This window comes from Corvus brachyrhynchos, unplaced genomic scaffold (genome assembly GCF_000691975.1).
Source record: "Corvus brachyrhynchos isolate BGI_N302 unplaced genomic scaffold, ASM69197v1 scaffold1097, whole genome shotgun sequence".
In the NCBI taxonomy this organism is placed as follows: Eukaryota; Metazoa; Chordata; class Aves; order Passeriformes; family Corvidae; genus Corvus; species Corvus brachyrhynchos.
The window spans coordinates 653814-664783 of NW_008239003.1; positions in this window are offsets into that span (position 1 = coordinate 653814).

Consider the following 10970-nt stretch of genomic DNA (forward strand, 5'->3'; position numbering starts at 1 on the left):
GTGTTTGTGGTGGACCTGCCTCTGGATGTCACTCCGAATCCTGGAGGTACCCAGCCCTGCGGAGCCTTTGCTCTGGTAGATGTCTGCTGCTTGTGATTACAGGACAGCGAGTAAAAGATGGAGGAAGCATGTTTTTCAGGACCATGGGAAGGGAAAACATTGAGGCAGTGACCCTTGGAAGCAGACAGGAGCTGGGTGAGGGAATATCCTCCAGCCACAGGCCAGGACCTGGCAGGGGGGGGGGTCAGCATTGCCACTGTGGGAAAAGAAACAAGATCCTGCAGGAGCACATCCAACCTGGGGCATGAACCACGGGCATGTTTGGGTCCTGGCAGGTAACAACATCAGCTCCAGCACTGACCAGTGCCAGGCTTTGCAGAAATCTGCACCCACCAGGGCTTTCAGGGGAGAACTGGCAAGTCTGGATAATGCCACCAGTGAGGAAGGAGGGACATAGACAAGGCTGGCTTGTTGCTGGAAAGCACCTGGGTAAATCAGGTGCAACAGAAACTGGTGCCTGCGGCTCTGTCTGGCACCACTTGGAACAAAGCGGGTTGTGTCTGGCACCAGCTGTCACCAGTAACCAGTGCCACCCAGCACTCCCTGTAAGGCTTCTGTCAGGCAGCTGATGGATCTTAGGGAGTTCAGCATGAGAATAAAGCAGCAGGAGATTGTTTACGTTCAGTGAGGAGAGGACAAGGAAAATGGCAAAAAGGGGTGGATTTTCCAGCACCATCAATATCAGCACGTCAGGTGCTGTGAAAGGGCAGTGCTGTGTTAGAATCCTGCACCAGGCCTGGCAACTGGGGGACTGAGCTGCTTCCATCGAGCTCTGCTTTATCCTATTAAACCACAATGTACTTCAGCCTGTCACTCCTCCTGCCTGCTTTCCCCCCTCCTTTAAAGAACTGTCAGTCCTTACTCCAGAGATGCCTGGGACTGAAAAACATGCTCATCCCAGGAGAGGATGGTGTCTCGAGGTCACAGTTGATGTGCACTGGTGAGGCAGCATGAGGAAACCTACATTGCGTGAATAAATAAAGGACCGCAGCTCAGACCCAGCACTGCAGAGGAGACAAGATGGATGGATCAGCAGGTCAGAGTCTTGTTGGGTAATGGGGGCAGGTGTCCCAGGAGTGAAGAGGGGAGAAGGGAGTATTGGGTCCATCATTTGTTGCAGCCACTGCACAGAGAGGTTGAGGAAGGAAGGAGTGCTGTGATTTGAGGTGTCTGTGTCCATGGCACACCTGTGGGAGGGAACTGGATGTGTCTTTGTGACATTGCACAGGTCTCTCTCCTCCTTGAAGTGTTCCTTTCCCTGAAGTCCGTCTCAAAATATCAATCTCTCCAACTGTTGTACAATCTGCAGGGACCATCACTTAACTATGTGTGTACAGGGCCATGCCATACCCAACACCAGCAGTCCACAGTGACCACACAGACCCATGTGCCTCAGGGTGGCCCCAGTCTCACTGGCAGACCTTGTTTCACCCCACATGTCACTGAGCAGCTACTCAAGGGCACCAAGCAAACCTGAGGTTCAGTTCACCCGAGTAGGTGGACACTGACAAATGAGCACCCAGCAAGGATGGGCACTCCCATGCTGCACCTTCTAGATGGGACTGTGGGTGACAGTGGCAGACCAGGGTCAGTGACAACCAACCGTGGCACCACGTGGCACAGCAGCCAGTAATTGCACTTTTTTTGCATTGCAAAATGATTATTAGCACCTCAGTTCATTATTAGAGCAAATTTAATTTTTCAATGTAAAGGAGCCAGTTGTATTTATAAAGGAAACAGTGTTGATACAGCTGGAAAAAATTAATTCATGACAAATGTAAGGAAAATTAATAGTCTTTAACCAGGGCAATATTTGACTGTGTCTAATTGTGCTTTGCAGGGTTTGAAAAGTCCTGGCAGAAATTCTTGCAGAAGCATCTTGCACTTCTGATGAAACTGCATTTAAACATTGGGGGTTTTTTTAATTAACCTTGTGCCAGTCTGGTCAAATCATAGAAAAACTGTTGTGGAAACCTGGTGTATTTGTGCACTGGCAGGGCCATTGTGTGCATTTGGGAAGGTCTTGTCTAATCCAAATCCATTCAGGCAGAAAACAAGGAAGAGGGAGCAGAGACAACGCCATGGGCAGAGCGGCCGCCGGGAGCCGCCAGGCAGGAGATGCTCACGCTGACCACGGCCCATGGGGCCTGCAGGCAGGAGTGGCCACACCCAGAAGAGGAAGGTTTAGCAGGCACCAAGGGATTTGGGATGGGGGAAATTTCACAGAGACACATTCTCCTTTATTGACTGGCAAGAACACACAGTTGCAGGTAACGTTTGGAATGATGGGCTGATTGCACGTGGCCAGAGCAGGTCCAGCAGAAGAGGAACAAGCCCAGCCGAGGCTTCAGTGCCTGGTCAGGTTCGGGTCAGAGCTCCAGGGGGCTGTGCCTGCTGGGCTCTCCAGAGGGTTCCACATCCCAGTTGTGCCCCAACCCCGCTACGGCACCAGCCGTCTCCTTTATGTGGGCAGACTGCAGCTCTTCCAGTGGACAGCAGCGGGAGAGATGCATCCTTCATGTGATGAAATCCGAGGTGCAAACAGCCCCAGGTGGGGCAGAGCCTTGTGAGCACTCTCACGTCTGAGCAGAGGTCTCCTAAGCAGCTGGTTCCAGCACCTACACTCTGCTGTCGCGGTGGCTGCTTTGGGAAGGCAAACCAGAAGGTCCCGGTTTATGAAAGCACTGGGGGCAGGACGGCCCCCGCTGTTCTTCTTGAGGGGTGCAGGTGTTGCAAAGGGGACATCTGACCCTGCAATGTCCTCCCCCTTCAGCCCTGCGGACAGTCCCAGCCTCTCGCCCTCCCACCGCACTCGGCTCTCCTCAGGACAGCTTGGAAACGCACCATCCCCTCAACTCAGCTGCCAACTTGAAGCCAATTTGCATTGGATAATTATTTTCAATTAAGTGATAACAATCGTGTTCTGAACAGAAATAATCTTGTCCAAAGGCCAAACAGTTCATCCCGTCTCGGAGATGAGGCTGCCGCTTTGTTCGCGCCCATCGGCGCCAGCGCCGTTATCGGCCCCGCGGTGCCGGGGCTTCGGCTGGCCGCCAGGGACGGCTGCGTGCGGCCGCTCCTGCTGGGACCCCGCTGGCTGCACCCCCGGGCCCCCGCAGCCTTCTGCCTCCCCGCCAGCGGACGCGTCTCTGCACATGCTCCCCTGAGGAGCCAGGAGGTTTTGCCACGCCTGTGGCGTTATCCCGGTGTCTGGATGGAAACGAGCCGCTTTCACACGCAGACCTCACCCCAACACCTCTCTCCTCCTCCGGCAGTCCCACACAGAGTGGGCACGCACTCTGCACAGCAAGGGGCAGCCACCACAGCTGGAATTGGCCTCGGCTCCTGCCAGCCACCCCAAGAGGAGACTCGAGGGTACTGCCCAGCAGGCTGACACCTCTGCTCAGCATCCTCCCTGGCAAGGAACCCGGTCTCCGGAGGAGCTGCCCCGGTGTCCGCAGACATCCCTCGGCTCTGGCTGTTCTGTGACAGTCTCAGTCCCTGCAGAGTTGTGCCTGTCAGCTGTCAATCTCTAACTCTGCTGTCACTGGAAAGAACAAGTGGGGCTGCTACTGCCAAAGCACAGCATCAGCCAGACCCTTTCCTGCCCTAGAGGGAGAAAAGGACCACCTCAACCAAGGCACCTGCCAATCTGACGGGAACCACATTGGCTTGGCACTGGAATTGGGAGGCTCTGGCCAGCTCCAACACAAGAAGGAGGAACAATGGTGGAGGCAGCTGCCGTCCTTAGAGGCTCCAGCCCAGCTGCACCAGGATCTGTGCAGGGCCTGGAGCAGAACCCAGGACTCTACCATGGCCCATCCCGGGTGGCTGCCCCATGGCCTCGCACCCCTCATCCCTCCACAGCCGGTGCAAGGCAGAGCTGGTGCTGGTGGCTGCGGCTCAGAGCCTGCTGGGGGCCAGCGCAGGCCGGCAGTGGGGGTGGCTGGACTCATGCGGATCTCTGTACTGCACTTTCCTGGAAGGAAGTTGGGGTGGGGGATTGTAGGGCCTTTTCAATCTGCCAAAGCCCAGTCAGTTGGGAAGATTGGACTCTGGAGCTCCAGCAAGTGAAAAATAGCAAATCCAATATCTTTTTAGTGGTGTTTTTATATTCAAATTAGACATAATCTCCATGAATAAAATTACTGTTCCCAAAGGGATCATGCCCAATTTAAATGTATAAAATGTCATTAAAAGGGCGCTGGCTTGCTATTAAAATTTAACTCCAGCAAACCCCCAATGTCATTTGTATTATAGTTTTACAATTAAGCCAGAGATGTTGGAAATAATAGTTTTGATGTACAATCTGGTACCATACAGTAGGAGCACATTGTTCCTCAGAAGCTGCAGCCGGACCTATCGCTGGCAACACGGCCACCAGCCGTGGCTCCTGGGGACAGGGCGCAGCCGTGGCGCTGCTGAGTGGCAGCCGGCTGGGAACAGGTCCGTGCCCTCCTTCCCACTCACAGAGCCAGCAGAGAGAGACAGCTGCAGAGGAGATGTGGGCCTGCTGGAAGGACCCACACATCGGTCTGTAACCTCCTCTGTTTTGGGACCATGCCAGGCAAGGGATGTGGATCCCTTTCCCCTTTCCCGGCTCTGCTCTGGGTTTTCTCCAGCTCGGCCACACCAGTGCTGTGTGCCGTGGCCTGCTTCTGTGGGGAGCTCAGCACTGTTCACAAGGGCATGTCATCCCCACAGGGACCATCCTGAGGGCTGGTGGAGCTCCAGAAGTAGCTGGGAGCAGCAGCAGGAGGAAGGAATGCAGCAGAAAAATGTCTCCTTGGGGCCATGATTCCCTGTGCCAGGTAGTTACTTCATCTTTAACCCAGCACCAGTGTAGCTGGTGGGAGCTGCTGGCTGTTTTCCACACGGCAGGGGAGGGAGATGAGGGAGATCAGGGAGATCAGATTTACTGGGTGTTCTGATCACAGCTTGTGAGCTTTCAGACATGCTGGATGTCCCTCAGTCATCAAGAGACCTGACAAAGTCTGTCCCCACTCTCCCTGAGGGCTGGAGACTCTGCTGATCCCTCACTGTCATGTGCCACAGTCCCAGGGCAGAACCGGGTGATCCTAGGAGGTGACAGCCACCAGAGGAATGGCTTGGCCTGTCTGCTCCAAACCCTCATGGTTCTGCCCCAAACACTGGTGGTCCTGCTCCCCTCCTCTAGACATGCTTCAGCTTTTACGGTTGAGACGATGCGAGCAAAATTTCCTAAAAAGTTTGAGAACACAGAGCCCCAGTGAAGGCTGGCAGGAGCTGACTCTTTGGCCACAGAGTCTGGAGCCTGCACTGACTATGGACACCTGAAACTGGGCCTCTTCGGCTGGGATCTGCAGGGGAAAAAGAAATCTGAGTGACCTCCCTGGACTTTGCCCAGCTGGTACTGGCAGACACCCTGCATGCACATGGTCCCCCTGGAGAAGAGCTGCTGCCTGGTCCCATGACCCCCACACCTGGCACCAAGCACCCCCTGGAGCCAAAACAAAAACCTACTCCCTGGGAAGGGGTGGCTCAGGAAGAATCTATAATAATGTACCAAATAATTACTGCGCATTAAAGGGTATAATGCATATTCAAACATGCATTTAGCTTTCAGAGCAAGCAGGTGGGTGAATACGCATGTTATAAAATACACTTATTTAACTAATGTGCAATTAATGGGGCAAAACAGTCAAAACTATTTATTACTTCTGGGAACAGAACACCTTTCCAAGCATTTTAATTACTGCAGCATTATTTTGAAAACAAAGATCCCATTCAGTCTTTCACATTCTCTCTCTTTTTCCCTAAAGAACAGAAAAGCTGTGTTAAAACCTATCACTCCTGTGTGTAGAAGGGAAATGCTGAGCAAAAAAGCATGCAGAACTCTGGGAAGGTTGTGATGGAACAAAGTACTGCAGCAGGGGAGAAGTAAATAACCCTAGAAAATAGATCTTACATATGCAGTATCTATTGTATTATATTATATATATATTATACAGAATTTGCAAAAACGAATCCAGCTTCTAGACCCACTCTGGCAAGCTGGAGGTGCACCCTGAGGGATGTGCAGTGGAGAGCAGCACCATGGGGAGCAGTGCCACAAGGACTCTGCCCAGCACTGGCACAGGGACACAGTGAGTGTGGCACTGACAAAACTTGCCCTCCTGGCCAGGCTGTTGGCCACCCCCCGGCAGTAAGAGGTCCCAGGCACATGCCTTTGGTGGCTTCTGTGGTGGCACCACAGCATCATCCCCTGCCAGCCTCTTCTCCTGTCGCCCATGTGTCCTTGTCCCAGGTCCTTCCTGGAGCTGCAGGAGCACACCCATCAGCCTGCAGAATGGGGAGCACTCATCCAGGACGTGCAGGCCAGCCACCCCACGGCTGCAGATGGGCAGTCTTCCCCGTGTCCCCATGTCTGTGAGGGTGAAGGAGTTCCCCAGCACCACAGTGTTCTTCCATTACTTGTTACATGGAGAGGCTGCTGGAGCAAACAAGGAAAAAGCTTCTCCTCTGCATGCCTGAGCTGCACAGGCCAAACCAAAGGGTGTGCCCTGGGCAATTCTTACCTGGATTTCCATGTTGAAGCACAATTAGCCATGTAATAAACTTCATGTTGTCACTCCTGGACCCTTTCTGGACACAACCCCACAGCCATGAGCACCCTGGGGACCCATATCCCACTGGAGACAGTGGGGAGCATCCCATGCTGTGCTGTTCTGCCCCTCACTGCTCTTCCCTTCTGCAGAGGGACACAAGGCCCAACCAGCTCGCTGACACCCGCAGCAGGGCCAGCAGCATCTGAAGCCCAGGTAGGGCAGCCACAGGGCACAGCCTGTATTTCCCCAGGGTTCTCCTTGTGTGCAGAGCTGCTCCAAACTGCCTCTGCCTGCACCCAGAGACCCAAATCCACCCGGGCACCCCAGAGGTCCCTGCTCGCACTGCGCCGCCCCGAGCACCTTCTGCACATCCCACCCACAAAGAGAGCTTGGCTTCCACCAACAGGGAAAAGCAGCCACTTAATTAAATACATTTCTTTTCATTTTCAAGGAGCTTTCTAAATTTATGCTAATAGCTGAGTGCTTCTGAGTCATAGGCTGACAACACACTGGGTCATATTTTGCATTAAAATACATGAATCCAAAATGGAAATATTGGCAGATTTGGCATCCAGCAGTCCGATGGGGAAATGCCCTACCCGGGTACTTCCAACAGTATATTGCATCTAGAGCAGGTCAGAGTGTGGGCCTGGCTGCTCACACAGCACATGACCACATGGAGAAGGTCCCTTTTAATTTTTAAAAGAAAAGCAGTTTAATCATTGTGAGGAACTATACCTTCAGGGTATCATTTCAAAAATACAGGCAGAGATTAGGAGGGATTTGTGAGATTGTGTTTATTCCCAATTTAAGTGCTTTCCATAAATTAATTATAAAAGCAAGCCCAAACCAGTCAGAAGTACACTGGGAAATTCTCAGAGTGCTAGTCATTTTCATGCACTAATATTCATGCCATCTGCCTGCCTTTTTTCTGCATTTTGTCTAAATACTCTGTGGTTATCCTCGTCCTGCTTTCCTCTGGTGCGCCTTGTCCCTCTCCCCCTTGCCCTGCCGCAGGTACTGCCCCAAGCACACTGCTAGGCTTTCACTGAGAGCATTAAAAAGAGGAAGTTGTGTTTTGGCAATTGGGTTTATTCCCATTTATAGGATTCACCAGTTGTCCCGGACAAGCTCTCATCCCACAGGCTGCATGGGGCAATAAGTTTGATATATGGCCACTGTGAATTCACTCCAGGCAGAGCTTTGAGCCTTCTTTTAAAGGCCTCTTTTAGGAGAGCATTAAAATATCACTCCTTAAAATAGCATCATTTCAGTTGCTCCCAGATACAAAATCCCAGCTATCCCTTATGGAGCATTAAAGAAACCAGTGTGGTTGAAATCCCTAATGGGAACAATATGTTTTTCCTGCCTACAGGAAACCTCTGCAACTGCTTTAAATGTAACCTTGTGGCAACAGTCTGACAGCCCAAGCACTCTTCTGCCCTGTAGTGAAGGTGGGATTTCACCTGGCTTGTGGAATGCTGAGCATGTCAGGGCCTGAGGTGGCAGCAAGACACACGGGGACGTGGGCACAGAGGGGCACGGGCGGAGCAGGGACACAGGGTCCAGCAGGGGCAGGGGAGCACAGGCACACTGGGGATGTGGGCACAGTAAGGGCGACAGGGGACACAGGTGCAGCAAGGACACAGGGATGTGGGCACAGCAAGGCAAGTGGGAGCAGCACCAAGAAGGATGCTCCAAGGAGGACAGGGTGGGAAAAGCCTCTGTGGTTTCGGGCCCCAGCCGGGTGGGCAGCGTCACTCACGTGCTGCTCTGGTCCCTCTGCCCGAGGAACTGGTGGGGGTGGCAGGATTACACCCGCCCTGCCAATGCAGGCCCTGTGGCACAGCAGTGGGGCCAGCCGGGCACTGGGGGCTCTCCCAGCCTGCTGGGGAAGAACGATAGTCCGCCAGCGATTCATCTCACGCCAGGACAGTGGGTGATGGTGAGGCAGTGATAAGGCTGATGAGTGAGGTCCCACACTGCTGGGGATGCACTGTGGTGCTGCCAGGCTGGCTGGTTCCAGCTCAGAGTGGCCCCTTCCTGCCAAAGATTGCTGGTTTTTTCAGGAATAACCCCAGGCGGCGGCCATACACCCTTCCCCAGCCAGCACTCCTGGCATCCCTCTCACAGTGCCAGGAACCCCATCTGGGAGCAGGTAGGGAGGAGGGACACAGACACCCCTGCTTGGGTGGTGAAGAGGAGAAAGGTGCTGGAGGGAGCAGCAGCACATCCCGCCCCTGCCCTGTGGCATGAGAGGATGGCTGAAGGGCGCTGGGGGGGAACACCAGCATGGACCCACTCGCTGGGGTGAGGTGCATAGGGAGCCACTGGCATGGCCCTGCTGGTCCCCAGCTCCCCCTCCCCAGCACCACTGCTCGCACACAGCTTTGTCCCTGGGAACCCACAGCACATTCTGGAATGGGAGTGCAGTCCTGCCCCCGAGCAGATTACCGATTAACCGGGTGGATCCCAGCAAACAGGCTCTGGGAAGGGGACGACAGACTGTGGGCATGAGTCCGGCCGGATTTGGTCCCATCACCAGTCCTGAGGGCTTCTCCCATCCAGTCTGCATAGATCCCCAGGAAATCAGCCTCCATCACTGCACACCCTAGAGAGCCACAGCTCCTCCTCAAAACCCAGGGTGGGTGGGACAGGGTGCGATAGCATGGGTTAAAGTGGGATGGAATGGGATGGGATGGGATGGGATGGGATGGGATGGATGGGATGGGATGGCTGGGCAGAGACCAAACCATTCTCTGGCTTTTTGCAAGGGGCTGTCACACCTCCACACTCCCATATCCTCTGGAGAGCTGCCATCTCTGCCTGGGGTGGCTGGTGTTGCCCTTCATAGAGGGAAAGCTGGTGGTTTTTTCTGTCCCACCCTGACATCAGTCAAACTCCAGCTGTACCAGAGAGGGTGGCATTTCCAACTCTGCCGGTGTCCTTCCCACTTGGCAGCAAGAGGGGGAAAGGGAGTGTAGGGGTGTGGCAGCCACACCTGGGTGGTGGAGAGGTGTGGGAGGGTAATGGGTGTCCCATTACCCATTCCTCTCCCTCCCTTCCAGCTCTCTTTGAAAGAATTTCAGTTTCTCGGAGCTGGAACGGTCAGGTCTGCCTGGAACAAATCACAAGGTGCAAATGGAATTAGGCATTTACATATGTGTGTGGGTTTTATCCAGAAAACACCAAAAAGGGAAACAAGGGGTGGTTGTCCAGAGCCAGGGGGACCCTGTGGCTCTGCTGCCAAGGGCCCCTGAGAGATGCAGTGCAGGAGCACAGAACCATGACCTCACCTTCAGAGGGACTGAAGGGCTGGGGGCTGAAGCCACGGTGAAGGAGATGGTTTACAGGTGCTTTTAAGTGATAAAATCATGCTGTGGCCAGAATTGCACACTTTGTTTTGTAAATAAACCCTCTCTGGGGGTCTCCATCTCCCTTGTGCCACTGGGGGCACTGGCCCACAGCTTGGAGGTTGCTGAAGTGTCTGAGGGAGTGACTCCACCACATCCACTGGGACTGGGAAGCAGGAATTGGAAAACCCCAGCAGGACGAGCCTGGAGGTGTCACACTGGAGAGCAGGTACTCCCGACACTAATCCCTACCTGATCAGGGAGGGAGATAAGGTGTCGGCTCGGATGATACCCAGCTCAGCAGCATAAAATAAACTTTCAAGCAATTATTAAAAAATAAAACCAATTCTGCTGGCATAATCTGACAGCCTGCTGATGGTACATCATGATAAAGGGAAATCCCATCCAGAGCAGCAGAACAAATCCCACATGGAGCAATATTCTGGTATATATACTTCCAACTCCATGTTCCCTCTGCCCACAAATGTGTTGTCTTTACCTGTCTGTCTCTGTGCTCATTCCAAGAGGCAACATGGGTGTGTTAACTATGGAGTTCCCTTGGGTTCCCTGCCCTGTACCTGCAGTCACAGAACGTGTACGAATCAGGTCTCCAGACAATTTAAATCTGGGTTAATTAATGAGCAGATTCTGTTCAGCATAGTGAGAGGCAGCAGTTGACCCATCTGTAGCCTCTGGGACACCCCAAAGCTGCCACCAGAGGCTGTGTGGGGGAATTCATGCCAAAACAGCACCCGACGTGTGTACACACTCATATATGCAGGTGTGTACTTACGCACACAGGTGTGTGTGTGTGTGTAAGAGTGCGTGCACGGGTGTGTGTGCATGCATGCGGACAGCACAGCACTGAATCCATTAGGCTGGAAAAGAACTCTGACACCACTGATCCTCACCCTGTCCCCAGCCCGGAGCACCGAGTGCCACCTCCAGCCCTTCCTTGGACACCTCCAGG